General features: G+C 35.7%; 1 long non-coding RNA gene across 1 annotated transcript; it reads right to left on the bottom strand.

Annotated features, from left to right (window-relative positions):
* Positions 1–1,923: 1,923 nt before the first annotated feature.
* LOC118016970 lies at positions 1,924–16,750 on the bottom strand. Its single transcript, XR_004680987.1, has 3 exons — positions 16,456–16,750; positions 8,597–8,821; positions 1,924–2,025 (listed from the first exon to the last, which is right to left on the bottom strand). It is a non-coding gene; the product is annotated as an uncharacterized LOC118016970 (long non-coding RNA).
* Positions 16,751–18,360: the final 1,610 nt, after the last annotated feature.

Raw genomic sequence — 18,360 nt, 5'->3', positions numbered from 1 at the left:
TTATTTTGCCATTCCTCTATTTTCTCATGGTTCCCACCAAGTATTAACATATAGTTTATAAACCCTGCAAGGAAGATAGCCCTGTTTTTAAATGATGAGGAAATGTTTATCACAATCTATTTCAATATTAATCTTTTAAAGAATTTGTTCCAATAAGATATCCACAACAAAATAAAATAAATGAAGAAATTGATAAGAAGAATTCAGGGAAGAAAAATGGCTTAAAGCTAAAGGTTAGTACAAAAGAATCCTGTTAAATGGCTTGCTCTAGTTGTTAGAGATGGGCTATTGATAAGTTCTGTGCTTCCAGGAGTCCAAAGAAAATGGGTAAAAGTTATCAGCTTTGAGAATCATGTAATTTTATCTTTGTGATAAGGTCTAAGAGCAATTTATACTACGCTTATAAGCCAAGAAAGTGTCTAAGTAAGAGAAGGGCAAATCAAAGTGATTGGATCCCAGGTCAATGAGGTTTTTCTCCAGAGCATATCAATTATGGAAAACTTTTTAAATAACTTTAAAAAAAATAAATGATTTTGTTTCCTGATATAGTTAATCATGCAGACAGAGGTATGTGTAGTTAAAGAGCTGTTAATTCTAAAGTCAGAGTTTCAAAAGAACAGTCATAGAACCGTGAGCTATAAGAAATGAGGAAACCTATGTTGTCCTGGTAAAATGTTATAATACAGTAAGAAGTTTATTTTTATGTAGACATTAGGTCTTTTTGCCATTACAGCAAGGTATTTTTTTATTTGAATTCAAGTTGATTCATATATAATGTAGTTTTGGTTTCAGGAGTAGAATTTAGTGTTTCATCACCTATATATAACACCCAGCGCTCATCCTAACAAGTGCCCTCCTTAATGCCCATCACGCATTTAGCCCATCCCCCCATCTTCCTCCCCTCCATCAACCCTCAGGTTGTTCTCTATAGTTAAGAGCCTCTTATGGTTTGTCTCCCTCTCTGTTTTTATCTTATTTGATTTTTTCCTTCTCTCCCCCGGTATTCATTTGTTTTGTCTCTTAAATTCCACATATGAGTGATATCACATGGTATTTGTCTTTCTCTGACTAATTTCGCTTAGCATAATGTACTCTAATTTCATCCATGTTTTTGCAAATGGCGAGATTTCATTCTTTTTGGTGGCTGAGTAATATGGCTGAGTATTATTCCTATAGTCTTTAACCATTCATCAGCCAATGGAATTTGGGCTCTTTCCATAGTATGGCTATTGTTGATAATGCTTCTATAAACATCGGGGTGCATGTGCCCCTTCAAATCTGTATTTTTGTATCCTTTGGGTAAATACCTAGTAGTGCAATTGCTGGGTCGTAGTTCTAACTTTAACTTTTTGAGGAACCTTCATACTGTTTTCCAGAGTGGCTGCACCAGTTTGCATTCCCTCCAACAGTGTAAGAGGTTTCCCTTTCTCTATATCTTTGCCAACATCTGGTGTTTCCTGAGTTGTTAATTTTAGCCATTCTGACAGGTGTGATGTGATAACTCATTGTGGTTTTGATTTGCATTTCCCTGATGATGAGTGATATTGAGCATCTGGATGTTTTCTTTGGATAAATGTCTGTTCATGTCTTCTGCCCATTTCTTAATTGGATTATTTGTTTTTTGAGTGTTGAGTTTGAGTTCTTTATAGATTTTGGATACTAACCCTTTATCAGATATGTCATCTGCAAAAATCTTCTCCCATTCCATAAGTTGCTTTTCGTGTTGCTGATTGTTTCCTTTGCTGTGCAGAAGATTTTTATCTTGATGTAGTCCCAATAGTTCATTTTTGCTTTTGTTTCCCTTGCCTCTGGAGATGTGTCTAGTAAGAAGCTGCTATAGCAGAGGTCAAAGAGGTGTGTTCTCTAGGATTTTGATGGATTCCTGGCTCACATTTAGGTCTTCCATCCATTTTGAGTTTATTTTTGTGTATGGTGTAAGAAAGTGGTCCAGTTTCATTCTTCTGCATGTTGCTGTCCAGTTTTCCCAACACAGGTATGGGCTTTTCATTCTCATTACTGGCATTACTGAAGAAAGGAGACAAAAAGACTTCAAAATGACGAAGGACATGATAAACTGGATTTGAAAGAAATTGAAGAGATAAAATATCCTAAACCATGTCCATATTACATGATATCCAAAATTTCTGAAAAGCTGCCTTCTCCCTTTTCCTCCTTGATTATAAACTTCAGACTTATTTAACTACCTTGTCTGAAACTGACAGTTGGTTTGGTGATGTCTGGACACTCTAAATCATTTTTACAATACCAGTACACTATCAGTTAGCATGAGGTGACCTTTACCAGAACAAAATCTTCCTGCCTATGTCTTAGCAAGTGTTGACAAAAGTATGTGAGAACAAGAGTGATAATAAGATTTATCATATTGAGGCACTGGGTAATAGGAATTCTTCTATGAATTAACAACCACAGTTGACATTATTTGTGCATTTGTGCAAATACCAACACAGCCTAACATCTGTCCTGTCAGACAAAAAAGACGCAATTCATTTGATATATTTAGTGCCCCCCTCATTCCTGAAAAGGTCACTTGCTCTTTAACCTACTATACATGATTAAACTAGCTTCCAGCAAATAACAATACTAGAAACTAAGGCCTACTATTCAGATGATACTGACAGTGAAAGCACCATTTGTCTTATCTTCTAAATAAATTGTTTCAGAATGTGAAAGCCCCAAATATTTACCACTACAGTGTAACAACTAATACTATTAGCACTCCATACATAAACACATGGACCTTTACACATTTAACATTTTATGCTATTTTTTTCTCTATTTCCAGATGGGTTCTCTTTCACTTGAAAATATTTCATATTTCTAAGTAATTCCCATGAATTTCTTCTAGTAAGCCCTGTTTTATTCCCTTCAGCAATATAGATGCTATGTGAATCTGGTGGCTCTGAGATTTGGCTCTTACAATATGAAATAAAACACTTTTTGTCTAATTTCTAATGAGTTGGATATTTTTACTTCATATAAAGGTGTATGTATCATTCTAGGAATAAAAGGGAAGAGCATTATAATCTTCCTTCTCTCAAACTTGCCAACTTAATTTTGTCCTCCAGCAAAAAAAAAAAAAAAAAATATATATATATATATATATATATATATACGATGATGGCTATATAGACAAAAATGTTATTTGAAATCATGTATTCAACATATCTTGATTATCTTGTCTGTGTAAGCCTTTGAGGTAAGTAATCTCAAAGATGCAAAGATGTATCAGACCCAGAAACTTCTTTTAGTTCACAGTTTAGTAAATGAGCCAAGAAGATGTAAGGATGTATCAGACTGAAAGTTTTCCTTTAGTTCATAATTTCATAAAGGAGCAAAGACAGGCATATTAAGTAACTTCAATGCTAGGTAGGAAAGAGTTATCAAAACAAAACAAAAAAAATAAGTTATCACCTATGGATAGATCAATGGAATGAAATATATAGTCTAGAAATAGAACCATACACATATGGTCAATTGACTTTCAACAAAGTTACAAAGACAATTCATTGAAAAATCAGCCGAAGCAACTTCTTCCTAGAAACATTGCCAAAGGCAAGGGAAGCAAGGGCAAAAATGAACTATTGGGACTTCATCAAGATAAAAAGCTTTTGCAAAGCAAAGGAAACAGTCAACAAAACCAAAAGACAACCTACAGAATGGGAGAAGATATTTGCAAATGACATATCAGATAAAGGGCTAGTATCCAAAATCTATAAAGAACTCATCAAACTCAACACCCAAAGAACAAAGAATCCAATCAAGAAATGGGCATAAGACATGAACAGACATTTTTCCAAAGAAGACATCCAAATGGCCAACAGACACATGAAAAAGTGCTCAATATCGCTCGGCATCAGGGAAATCCAAATCAAAACCTCAATGAGATACCACCTCACATCAGTCAGAATGGCTAAAATTAACAAGTCAGGAAACGACAGATGTTGGCAGGGATGCAGAGAAAGGGGAACCCTCCTACACTGTTGGTGGGAATGCAAGCTGGTGCAGCCACTCTGGAAAACTGTATGGAGGTTCCTCAAAAAGTTGAAAATAGAGCTACCATATGATCCAGCAATTGCACTACTGGGTATTTACCCCAAAGATACAAAAGTAGGGATCCGAAGGGGTACGTGCACCCCGATGTTTATAGCAGCAATGTCCACAATAGCCAAACTGTGGAAAGAGCCAAGATGTCCATCGACAGATGAATGGATAAAGAAGAGGTGGTATATATATACAATGGAATATTATGCAGCCATCAAAAGGAATGAGATCTTGCCATTTGCAACGACGTGGATGGAACTGGAGGGTATCATGTTGAGTGAAATAAGTCAAACAGAGAAAGACAGGTATCATATGATCTCACTGATATGAGGAATTCTTAATCTCCAGAAACAAACTGAGTGTTGTTGGAGTGGGGGGTGGGGTGGGAGGGATGGGGTGACTGGGTGATGGACACTGGGGAGGGTGTGTGCTCTGGTAAGCGCTGTGAATTGTGCAAGACTGTTGAATCTCAGATCTGTACCTCTGAAACAAATAATGCAATATATGTTAAGAAAAAAAAAAGAAGAAGAAGAAGGTAGCGGGAGGGGAAGAATGAAGCAGGGGAAATCGGAGGGGTAGACGAACCATGAGAAACGATAGACTCTGAAAAACAAACTGAGGGTTCTAGAGGGGAGGGGGGTGGGAGGATGGGTTAGCCTGGTAGTGGGTATTGAGAAGGGCACATTCTGCATGGAGCACTGGGTGTTGTGCACAAACAATGAATCATGGAACACTTCATCTAAAACTAATGATGTAATGTATGGGGATTAACATAAGAATAAAATTTAAAAAAATAATAAAAAAAAGAAAAAAGAAAAAGAAAAAGGCCAGTCTTTCCAACCAAAGGAACCTTGACATATGCACAAAATTAACTCAAAAATGAATCATGGACCCGAATGTAAAATTAAAAACTATAAAACTAGAAGAAAACAAAGGAGAAAATATTTATGGCCTTGGGTTTAGCAAGTAATTTTTAGAAATGACACCAAAAGCACAGTCCATAAAAATATGTATAAACTGAACTTTATAAAAATTTAAAAACTTTTGCTCTCTGAAAAAAACTAAGATATGAAAAGTACAACCACAGACTTGAAAAAATATTTGCAAAACATGTATCTAGTAAAGGACATGTATTCAAAATATTTAAGGTACTCTCAGAACTCAGTAAGAAAATAATATCCCCCCTAAAAAAGAAAGAGAAAATAAGGAACCCAATAAAAAGTATGCACAAAGATTTGAACAGACAGAGGACCACAGAAGATACAAGGATGACAAATAGGCACAAGAAAAGATATTCAGCACCATTAGCCATTAAGGAAATAACAAATTAAAACCACAATGAGATACCAATATACAGCTATCAGAATGCCTAAAATTAAAAACAAAACAAACAAAAAAAACCAGACAATTCCAAGGGATTGCAAAAATATAGAGCAACTGGAACTCTCCAACCCTGATATAAGAATGCAAAATAGTTTGAAAAATAGTTTGACAGATTTTTATAAAGTTAAAACTTAACACTTACCATACAACCCATAAATCCCACTCCTAGATATTTATCCAAGAGAAAGGAAAGCTTATATTTACATAAAAATCTGTATATCAGTGTTTACAGTGGCTGCATTCATAATACACAAAAAGTGGAAATGATCCAAATGACCTTCAACTCGTGAATGTATTAAGAAATTGTACCTTTACACAATGAAATAATATTCAGCAAGCAAAAGTAATAAGCTGGTGATTTACAATATAGATTACATAAATAAATATCAAATGCACCATGTTAAGTGTATGAAGCCAGACTTGAGACTAAATACGCTACAATTCCATTTATGTGACACTCTGAATAGGGACAGAGAACTGGTGAGTGAGGGTCTCAGGGTAGGGAGGAGGTGATTCCCGTAGAGGAGACTACAGGAAATTCTGAGGGATGAAACTTCTCTACCTTGATTGTGGTGGCTATAGAACTACACGTATTTGTCAAAACTCATAGAACTGACACTGAAAAGGGTGTTGTGAGTTCAGAGGAAGGAAGAAATCACAATTGATCAAGAAAAACTATGTGGAGCATTACACAATGGCACTAAGGGCAGGTTATGGAAGGAAAAGCCCTGACGGAAGAAGCTGCAGGGATCAAAGTGAAAATTAGTGGTAAGGAACTGGGGAATACTAGCTAATACAACCTGCAGGAAGTATTGACTGGTGTGAAAAAGAAGTTAGCCTGTCTATGATACCCTGGTAAACACTGGAGAATTCTCACATGGAAATGACATACATTTGTACTCAGGAAGAAGAACTAAGTTAAGGTTTCTCAAAATGGCTTGTGCATTAGAAATTCTATTTCTGGTTTAGTTAATAGGAGCAATGGCCCAGAAATATGCATTTTTAACAGAACCTTAGACCTTGTCCCCAGCTAATTCTGGTGTGGTTTATGCATGAAACTGAAAAAAAAAAAATTGTGACATTTTTCAACCAATCAAGTGGTTTCATTCATTGTTTGACCAAAAGTCCTAAGATCTTCCCTCCACCATATGGGTCTTTACAGGTAAGAGGTTCAGGAAATCATCTGCAGCCTCATCCCTCAAATGCTACCAGCCCTTTGAGCAGATGGAGCCACTGGAGCAGTGGTCACCAAAAACACCTTGGTGTCTATATGCGTATAGACAGCTTGTATTTATTTCTGGAGGTGTCCGATGTGGTGGAAAGAATGCTGAAATCAGAGTTGTGAGGCCTCAGTATCTTGCTATTGACTGTGTGACTCTGAAGCATCTACTAAACTTCTCAGAGCCTAAAGTTATCAACAGTGTGCATGTAAATTAAAATGCCTAACCTCTCAGCCTCAGGGTGACTAAGAGGTTCATAAGAAATCTTGTTTGTGAAAAGCTCTTTGAAATAATCTACCAAGTGCTATACAAATGTGAGACATTTTAATCCCTTTGGGTTAAATCATTAAACCTCTAGACAACTCTATTTAAATGCAAATATGTTGTATAAGAAGGTATAACATTAGCACATATATTAGAGTTTTAGCTATGCATTAGAGTACATGGTTTTTTTCACACAATTTTGACAGTGAAGAAATGGGTGGTAGGGCCATTCCATTTTGATAGGAGAGGGGAAGAAACTGTACAGAAGTAAAATGTCACTCCTACCCTCTGAGGGTATCTGGTTGGGCCTGAGAATTAAATTGACATAATATAGGTTATTATATAACCTATATATTACTATATAATGTAGGTTGACAGGAGAAAAACATACAGATTTTATACAAGTTTTGCATGACACAGGAGCCCTAACAAGGAAATGAAGAACCGAAGAAGTGGCAAAACCTAAATGTCTTCTATACTGGGTTGAAGAAAGAGAAGCAATTGTGGAAAAATAACTAAAATATATGGGGAGGGGCGCCTGGGTGGCTCAGTCGTTAAGCGTCTGCCTTCGGCTCAGGCCATGATCCCAGGCTACTGGGATCGAGCTCTGCATCGGGCTCCCTGCTCTGCGGGAAGCCTGCTTCTCCCTCTCCCACTCCCCCTGCTTGTGTTCCCTCTCTCGCTGTGTCTCTCTCTGTCAAATGAATAAATAAAATCTTAAAATATATATATATATATATAAATAAAATATATGGGGAGGCTAAGAGAAGATGAATATTTTTGTAAGATTTGCTTGTACAGAGTTCTCTTAGCCTTGAGTACTCAAAGTAATTCTTATGGCATATTTTGGGGTGGCCTATATGTCTGCTACCATTCAGAATCATAAAGAAAGGAAGAAGAGTTAGGAAAAATTCAATGCATGGATCTGAAGGTAAGTCATAGGAAAGTTAAATAGTGTGAGGTCCAGAAGTGGACATGAAAGGCTCTGAAAGCCAATGGGCTTACTTTGAGGTATTGCCTAGGCTTGGTTCTGATTCCTCAGGGGAAAAATATCTCTGCCAACGGTGTATCTTTTTCATTTCTTGGAGGCAACAGTGAAGGGAGTAGTAGACCTAGCTGAACAACCTATTTGCAACTTCTTTGTGTGTGTGTGTGTGGTGTGCATCTCACATATACATATATCTGGCACAAAGAATGTTGTGTGGATATACCAAACTGTGTGGAACACAAAGCAGCATCCCTACTAGGTTGGAGAGACCACTGTATGTATGAATCCCCCACTTTATATGCTCTCGGATCTTACATTTAGATCCTAGTGTACTGAGGGAAGAAATGGAATCTGCTGTTACGCAGTTTCTACTTTAGACCCTCCCAATAAAATGGACTGGGCTATGACATTGCCAGAAAAGAACATGTAGGTACCAGGTTTCACAGATGCTCAAAGGCATTAAGCCTCCAGAAAATGAGAAAAGGACATAAGTCAAACCTGGCCCTGTAGCTTATTTGCACATACCCAATTTCATTCTCTCCTCCCTTACAGTTCCAAGTTGAAGGCTCTTCTGCAACACTAGGAAAGTTAGAGCCCTGGAAGCCCTACATACAAATAGAGAGGGCAGTGCCACAGTTTAAGGAAGAAGGCTCCTCTGACATGCATTTAAATCACTTACATGGCTTGAGAGTTCCTTGGTTTAAAGGCAGTTAATTGTGTTGACCCTTGGGGTTTACGTGAGCTTCTCAATTATAAAGACAGCACTTTCGCCTTTGGGATTCCCAGCCTTGAAAACTGCTGTAGGCTCTCAGATCTCTCATAACTTGCCCAAATAGGAGCCAGCTTCAACTGAGGTACATTAGAACTTCCCCTGGGCATTTCCACCTGCCATCCATAAAGGCACCTAAACAAACAAGAGCTGTGAGAGAAATACAAGAAAATCATAGAAAAATAATCTTGTTTCAACAACAAGTACCTGTCTGGACTCTTATTCAATCACTGTCAAAGGAGAAATGAGTTCCAAATGTAAAATTATACAAATTATTCCAAGCCTTCTGTACTTGTCTCCATATTCATATCTGACATTTGGCAGTAAGACACAAATTCATCTCTTTAGAACTCATTTTCTTTCTTTTAAACATTAATTAATGAATGGAAAAATTCTGAAAAGTAGAAGGTCCCCATGACAGCAAATGCAAAATGTGCAAAAGGATGTAGAGAGGGAAAAGAAGCTTCTCTTTCCTCCTAGCCCCCAGTCACCTATTCTTTTTCTAGAACTTAACTCTCCCCAGTTGTAGAGACAGTCTTCATATATAAACATATGTGAGTATATCCTTTCTTTTTTTTCAAATAGTATGTTATACATTTTCTTTTGCACCTTGCTTCCGTGCTGTATCTATATCTCTATGTCTCTATATGACAACCATTTTTGTCTTCTATGTGAATTACATATAAATTTCTTTTTTAAAAAAAGATTTTATTTATTTATTTATTTGACAGAGAGAGAGAGCACAAGCAGGGGGGAGAGGCAGGAAGAGGGGGAGGGAGAAGCAGGCTCCCCGCTGAGCAGAGAGCCCAATGTGGGGCTCAATCCCAAGACCCTAGGATCATGACCTGAGCTGAAGGCAGCCACTTAACTGACTGAGCCACCCAGGTGCCCCTTACATATAAATTTCTCATATTATTTTTAATAGCTGCATTGTGTTTCTTTGTGTGGCTGTAGCATAATTTCTTTAACTGAGCCCTTATTCATAGTTATGAAGCTCTTATATTACAACACCGAATATCTTTGTGGTAATATAATTTCACTCAAGTGCAAGAATACACTAGATAAATTCCGAGAAGAGGAAATGCTGGGGAAAAAAAGAACATGTGTTTATATACATATGTATATATATATATACATATATATATAAAAGAGCATGTGTTACATATATATATATTTATATATAAATATATATATATATGGCTGCACTTCCCTCCCTAAATTATTGTACCAATTCAAACTCACACCAATAACATCTAAAATTTCCTACTTCCTTATGTTACTGAACTTGCAGATCTTTGATGATTAGGTATATTAATATGAGAATTTTAATGTAACTTTCATTTGCCTTCCTCCTAAAATAATGGAGATTAAAGATCTTTTTGTATGTTTAAAAACCATTTTATTTCTTTTCTGTGAACTTTCCATTTTTTAGCCTTTTTTTTTATTGTGTTCTTGGTCTTGTTGATTTGTAGGAGCTGCTTTATATTAATTGTTAAGTGTAAGTATTTTTCCTAAGGTTTTTGTCTTTGTTTTCTGGTTTTTATTCTGGGTTGTTGTCTTTTGATGTTGTTGTCTTTTGCCAAACAGCATTCTTTTTTAATTTTATTGTATTGCCATATTAACAATTTTTATGACTTTGTGTTATATTTAGAAAGTATTTCCCAATGCCAAATTAATTTTTAAAATTATCTCACTTTTTCTGTCTTTATGGTTTTATATTCTTTACTTATAAATTTCATCTGGAATTTTTTTGTATAAGAAATTAAGGAGGTATACATAAAAACATTTTCTGTAGAAGTGTATCTAGTTGTCCTAACACCAATGTGAATAATCCATTTTTCCATGATGTGAAATGCTGCCTATATCATAATCATACTCTTTTATCTATTTGGCTTTATTGCTAGATTTCTATTTTTTTAAAAGATTTTATTTATTTATTAGAGAGAGAGTGAGCGAGGGAGAGCACATGAGCTGGAGAAGGGGCAGAGGGAGAGGGAACAGCAGACTCCCCACTGACTAGGGAGCCCAATATGGGGCTTGATCCCAGGTCCCTGGCATCATGACCTGAGCCGAAGACAGATGCTTAACTGACTGAGCCACCCAGGCACCCTATTGCTAGATTTCTAAAATAATGTTTTAACTTCATAATAGGGCTTACAATTCCAAGTTGGTAACTCAAATTCTCTCTTTTTTCTTTCCTTTCTTCCCTATCCCTCTCATGTGCATGCTCTCCTTCTTTTTCTAAAATACCCTGCTGTATATAAATGGCTACAGACACATGAACAAATGCTCAACATCACTCAACATCAGGGAAACACAAATCAAAACCATGATGAGATACCACCTCACACGTGTCAGAATGGTTAAAGTAACAACTCAAGAAACAACAGATGTTGGTGAGAATGTGGAGAAAGGGGAACACTCTTGCACTGTTGGAGGGAATGCAAACTGGTGCAGACACCCTGGAAAACAGTATGGAGTCTCCTCAAAAATTTAAAAATAGAACTACCCTATGATCCAGCAATTGCACTACTAGGTATTTACTCAAAGGATACAAAAATACTGATTTGAAGGAGCATATGCACCCTGATGTTTTTAGCAACATTATAAACAATAGCCAAATTATGGAAAAAGCCCAAATGTCCATCAACTGATGAATGAATAAAGAAGATGTGGCGCACACACACACACACACACACTGGAAAATTACTCAGCCATCAAAAAGAACGAAATTTTGCCATTTGCAATGATGTGGATAGAGCTAGAGTGTATTATGCTAAGCAAAATAAGTCAGTCAGAGAAAGACAAAAACCATATGATTTCACTCATATGTGGAATTTAAGAAATAAAACAGATGAACATAGGAGAAAGGAAAGAAAAAAAAGAGAGGGAAGCAAATCATAAGAGACTCTTCACTATAGAGAACAAACTGAGGGTTAATGGAGGGTGGTGGGGGGGGGATGGCTAAACGAGTGATGGGTATTAAGGAGGGCACTTGCTGGGATGAGCACTGGGTGTTATATGTAAATTCTACTCCTGAAACCAATATTACCTTATATGTCAACTAACTAGAAATTAAATAAAAACTTGAAGAAAAAAGAAAACACTTTCTGAAAGCCCTATTTGACATCATGTTCTATACCCAAGAATAGCACCAAAGGGGGCTCCATAACATCAATATGAAAAAACAATTACAAAGATTAAAATAACACTTTTACTATAAAAATACATGTACAACTCTCTTTTTAGAATGGAAAGATTTAAAAATAAAGTATAAGAATAACACCCATGCTTCACAATTATACAACCTTTGAACATCTTCATCGATTTCTCATATGTTGTTATTTTCCTTTTCTTTTACTGCCAGAATATTTTAAATAAAATTATAGACACCATATCATTACTTCTACAAATACTTCATTATGTCTCTCTAATGGAGAAGAATTTTTAGAAATATAATCAAAGGACCATTATCATACCTAACAAAATTAGCAATAATTATTTTGTATCAGACAACATCCAGTCCATGTTCCAAACTTCCTTCCCCGTTGTCTCAAAAACATCTTTTTATAGTTGATTTACTTGAATCTGAATCCAAACAAATCCCATATATCATATTTGAATGATTTCTGTCTTAAGTTTCTTTTAATTCATAATACTTTCCTTCTTTCTACTAGTTCTCTCTAACTACCCTCCCCTACAAGGTCATTCCTTCTAAACCAGGTCATTTGTCCTATAGGATTTTCTCACACTGTATATTTGATTGATATGTTTGTGAATTAATTTAGCATATTTGTCTAGACTTATTTTCTATATATAGTGGTTGGAACTATAAGCTTGATTAGATTCAGAAATTCAGGTTTTATTTTATTTTATTTGGTAAAAACACATAAGTGGTTCTATGTGCTTCTTATTGTATTACATTGGAGACACATAGTATCTGACTTTCCTACTTTTTGTGATACTCAGAGTGGTCAAGAAATTCAGCTTCATCCATTATAAAGTTGCCATTAACCATTTACCTCATGCTTTTAGCAGCCATTGATGATTGCTATCTAGATCAGTTATTGTATTAGGGTTTGCAAAGTGGAGATCTTCTAATTCTATTATTTCTTATCTATTTATTAATTACATATCTTCTATACATCTCTGTTAATATGATCAATATAAAACACTTATTTTCCCAATACTTTTATTATATTTTTACCTCATCAGAAAACAAAAGACTATTATTCAAAATAATGGCAATAATTTTATAGTAGGAAATAAAGAAACAAGTAGGTTTTTAGTTGTCCTTTACTGGAAAACAACAACAACCACTTAATTTCCTGGAGCACATAACTATATTGTCAAAAAGAACAATAACCACCTAGGACACATGTATAAAAATGTGTAATATTAGCAAATTACATGAGAATACAATGATATAATGCAATATTATATATTTAAACAAAAATTTGTTAAAATTTTTATTAACTTTAATTAATATAAACTCCCACTGGAATATAATTACCTGAAGACAAAGATTTTTGTCTATTTTGTTCAGGGCTGGATTTGCAAGACCTAGAAAGATGCTTGACATCATAGTCTCTTGGTAAATATTTATTGAATCCATATTGAATTAATGAGTGAGATAATTTCAATAAGTAAGTAGTTAACAGTAATTACATCAAACGATAAGAGAATGAAGAGGAAAATCCACTCCGGTTATTTGTGGCAACAGTTAATAGTTCACTGTGAGTTAAGAACTCATATTAGAAATCTGTGTGTGTTACCATATGTAAAGTTTAGTGGCTTTAAATTATTTACCTACTTCCCTTGCTTATAAAGTACAAACGTCTCTGGGTTGAAGAATCAGTGGCATAATTTTTATTTTTCCCATTAGTAGCCTCTAATCCTATTTTTCTAGTCAAAAGTAATTTCAAATTAAGCATCCTCCATGCTTAACAAATACTTGTTGGATGGATGAATACAAAATTCATTCATTTACTGTGGTTGCTCATAAAATATGTACCCAAGTTTTCTTTATAGAAAAGGAGTGTTTTAAGATTTCTTGCTATTTTACTTAATTATACTATTACTAGGATGGGGATAAATATATTCAAAAGTCCCTTCTGAAGGCACAATCTTAAAAAATCTTGTGATGCCACATATATTTTATAAAGAAAGAAAAATGCCCTTGCTTAGAAATACTGGTCTACTGATTCTCCTCCAGCTTCTCTGTTAACTCTTTCTTTTTTTATGTGCCTCCTCTTCTTTTCCTCTCTTACATGTAAGGGATAATGTTCACTGTTTCTCTTTTAGTGAATTTATTGACTTTTACATGTCAACAAAGAGTTACTCAACTTTTTAAATTTTTTAAAAAGTTTTATTTACTTAAGTTATCTCTACACCCACCATGGGGCTTGAACTTACAACCCCAAGATGCATGCTCTTGTGACTGAGCCAGCCAGATGCCCCAGGTGTTACTTAAATTTTTATCTCTCTTTCTCTCACACACATTCACTCACACAAACTATATCACCAGTTCTGACCTTTTTTCCTGTGCTCTGGGTCTGCAATTTCAGTTGTACAATGCTTCAAACATGCCTAAAGCCAAGTCCCAAATAGAATTCCAAAACAATTCCACTGTATTCTATAGAAATTATTATTTCTGTCAATGATACCATTTTCTTAGTCTCTCAAGCTTAAAACCTTGTTATCACCCTTATCTCCTTGATACATTTGCCATCCACCTACAATTAATCACTAAATCCCATTGGTTTGACTTCCTTAATTTCTTGAATTGGTCTCTTCTGTTTCATTCCCATGATCCCTTCTCTCATAACCTCGCAGCTGAATTATCATAATAGCCTCTTAATTGGACTTCAGTCTTTCTCTACTCCAATTTTGTCTTCTGCTACAAATTAATCTTCCTAATGCACAACTCTAAGTACATCACCTCGCTGCTCACAAAACCCAGTAGCTCCCATTAGAGGATTAAGTATAAACTATTTTGATTGGGATATATGACCTTTGTCTGAATCTTCCATAACATAAGCCCCAATGTCCAGCCAGAGTGAGTTATTTCCCACTTCCCAAAAGAACTCTAGGATTACCTGCCTCTATTTCTTCTTGTTTCTCTCCATCTGGAATGTCCCCATTCCACAGCCCTTTTCTTATCCTGGTCCATAAAATGCCCTCAAAACACTGCACAAATGCCCTAGGCTTCCAGAAGACTTTTTATTCATGCTTTTGTCATATTGCACTCTCTCTCTTTTCTGAATGTTTACAACACTTAGTAATTTCTTCTCTTAGAATAATTATCACATGTGACTTTATATTGTGATGATTTGTATACTTACTGGATATCCCCTTTAGGAAAGAAGACAAGCTTTTACATCTATTCACATTTCTTTTTTCGTCACTCACAAGACATGGTATGGTATTTTGCATACTGTAAAGCCTTACAAGTATATGTTCAATTAACGTCAAGAGGTGTTTGTGGTAATTCTGAAAAATCAGCTATACTACTTCTACGTTGACAGAAACAGCCCTGTTAAAATGGCTACTGTACTGACATCAGCCAACTGTTACCCAGCACTGACTCAGAGAAGGGCAGTAAAGTCAAAATGTACAGTAATGTTCACTATGAAAACTTAAAAGACAGGAACTATGCTTTCTGCTTCCTTTTTACACATCACATAGAAGCTAATACAATGCTGATCATACTGTGACTAATATATTCTTGATAATTAATATAAACTATAATATTTGTTTCCAAAATTTCTCAAATAATAACAAAAGAGTCACCATTTTAAAATCAACTGATCGAAGTCCTCAAATATCCAAATTTGATTTTCAATCCTCTAACGATAATCACTAAGGTCATAACAAAAAAAGCTCATTTTAGCAATTAAATTGCTGTAAATAACCTCCAGGTAGTAGGTATAGACAAAGCCAAGTCTCTAACATTTTTCTGTCTACTATTTCTTTGTCTTCTGTCATCTTGCTACACATGAGGACTATTGTGTATAATGACTATCCTGGGGTACTGCCAGACCCTTCTTTATCAAAGACAGATCTGTGTTCTGTCTACTCTATTCATAAAGCAAATATGTAAGACATTTTATTTTATTTATTTTTAAGTAAACTTTATCCCCAACATGGGGCTCAAACTTACAACCCTGAGATCAAAAGTCACATGCTCTACTGACTGAGCTAGCCAGGCACCCCTACTTTAGACATTTTAGATTTTCAAAAGCACACGCTCACACTAAAAAGTGTTTATGAATAATAGAATTAAAGAGACACTATAAATCATCTCTATGAATTCAAGTTACAATGACTTATTAAAAAATTAAAACTATAGCAAGCTCTAACTTAGAGCTTCCCACCATCCCAACCAGAGTTGGAGTAGTGGGAAGTCTTAAAAATTTTAAAAAAACCTCTATAGTTGTTTGGTGCCACCAAATGAACAGAAGTTGTAGGGTAAAGCATCTCAGTTATTTGTAATGGTTCTAGGAATGGATGGTTGTATAAACACTTATGATGTGCTTAACAATGACATACCTCAGGGGCACCTGGGTGGCTCAGTAGGTTAAGTGTCCGACTCTTGGCTTTGGCTCAGGTCATGATCTTAGGGTCATAGGATGGAGCCCTACGATGGGCTCCATGCTCCGCAGGGAGTCTGCTTGAGGATTCTCTCTTTCCCTCTCTCTCTGCCCCTCCCCTGCTAGTTCTCTCTCTTTCTCAAATAAATAAATAAATTTTTTAAAAAAATGACATACCTCAATTATAAAGCTATGGTAGGTAAAACTGCAGGTCTGTGGTGAGAAGGTTGAGCTCTCTCCCCTCCACTGGATATCTTGAGGAAGGAAGGATAATTGGATTAAACAAACATTGATGAAGTGCAACTTAGAGAAATAGAACAGGAAGAATTCTGCTCTACTGTTGTCTCAGAAGAATTCATTTTCCTTTCTGGCTTCACCCCTAACTAACTGGAAGTACACTGGCAAAACATCTAGCTTCTGTGGGCTTCAGTTTCTTCTTACACTATGCAAGGAAGTTGAACTATATGATCATCATGGGCTCTTCCTGCTTTCTTTTTTTTTTTTAAGATTTTATTTATTTATTTGAGAGAGAGAATGACAGAGAGAGAGAGAGCACATGAGAGGGGAGAGGGTCAGAGGGAGAAGCAGACTCCCCGCTGAGCAGGGAGCCCGATGCAGGACCCGATTCCAGGACTCCGGGATCATGACCCGAGCTGAAGGCAGTCACCCAACCAACTGAGCCACCCAGGTACCTGCCCTTCCTGCTTTCTTTCTCTTAGGGAGAAACAGGCAATGAACTCATAATTAGTAATATAATTTCAGATAATAAGTGCTATGTAGAAAATAAAGGGGGCCAAAAGAGTTACTAGGAGTAAGGAGGTGACATTTAAGCTGAACTGAGGCATATGAAAGTGTGGGGAAAGTATGCTAGGGAGAACAGGAAATGCAAAAGCCCCAAGGCAGGAAAAAGGCCACCATGGAGGCTGGAGTAGTAATAGGAAATGACATTGGGGAGGTGAGCTTATGGCAAAAAGTTTTGAGTTTGAATTTACTACTGTTGATAAAGGAAGCCATTAAATAGTTTGATGTTAGAAAGTGATCTGATCTGATGTAAGCTTTAAGACAATTACTAAGGAGTTATGTGGGGAACAGACTATAGAGAAGCAAGAGTGGGAGTAGGTAAGGCAGAAGGATGAGGATGGCGATATGGACTAGGGCTTCAGTAGTGAGCCAATGGTGAGAAACAATCAGACCTAAAACTATGTTTAGGAGAGACAAACACAAGATTTGCTAATGGATTGGATGTGGGATGTGAAGAAAAAAGACGGATAAGGATACCTAATTAATGATGTGTCAAATACATGGTTTTATCTATAGTGATAAATTAATATATGGGCTTGTTGGTAACTTGCAACAATTCAGTTGTATATGTGGCTGGATTTCAGTGGAGATGTCAAGGTTGAAAATGGAGAGTTGGGAGAACTCAGTTTATAGATGGTACTTAAAACCATGGAACTGGATAAAATCTTGAATGCTCTCACATTCACCTTTTTATTAGCTACCTGCAGAAAAATTGGATCAGGAACATTAAGTAATTCTTATTAAATTACTTCCCATGGTATTTTGAAGTTTTTTTGTGCTGATTTAATGAAGCGATACAGACAAGGAGAGAAGCTATGAAGTGTGCTTCTGAAAATACATGGTTTCAGTTGTAGTTTAATTTAAGACTTCACTGTTGGTATTTTATAACCACATAGTATTTTCCATGCATACCTTCACTTAATGTTTTCTTTATCCAACTGAAAGGGAAGACACAAGTTTTATCATCTAAATTTACTTTGATTGTATCCCATTACCATTTAGTTTCTGATCTATCCAAAGCCAATTGATTTTCAATTAAGAACAAAATTTTCTTTAATTTTAAATCCATTTAATTAATTGTTTTAATTCCAAACTTCACAGAGTTGCAAGAAAAAACTCGGTTTAAAGTTTATTCTTAATGAAGAAAACAGAAGATTGCAGAAACTGGAAACAAGCTTCTATTGTTAACAATAAGGTCTTTCTCTTTTATAATAGAATCTTGAGTTGTACCCCTATTTCCCCCTTTTTGTTAGGATTCTAAGATAAACATTTAAGTCTGCT

This window comes from Mirounga leonina, unplaced genomic scaffold, assembly GCF_011800145.1.
Source record: "Mirounga leonina isolate KUSES-001 unplaced genomic scaffold, KU_Mleo_1.0 Mir_168, whole genome shotgun sequence".
NCBI lineage: Eukaryota > Metazoa > Chordata > Mammalia > Carnivora > Phocidae > Mirounga > Mirounga leonina.
The sequence above is the reverse complement of the archived record's forward strand: the minus strand, read 5'-3'. Positions and strand labels throughout refer to the sequence as shown.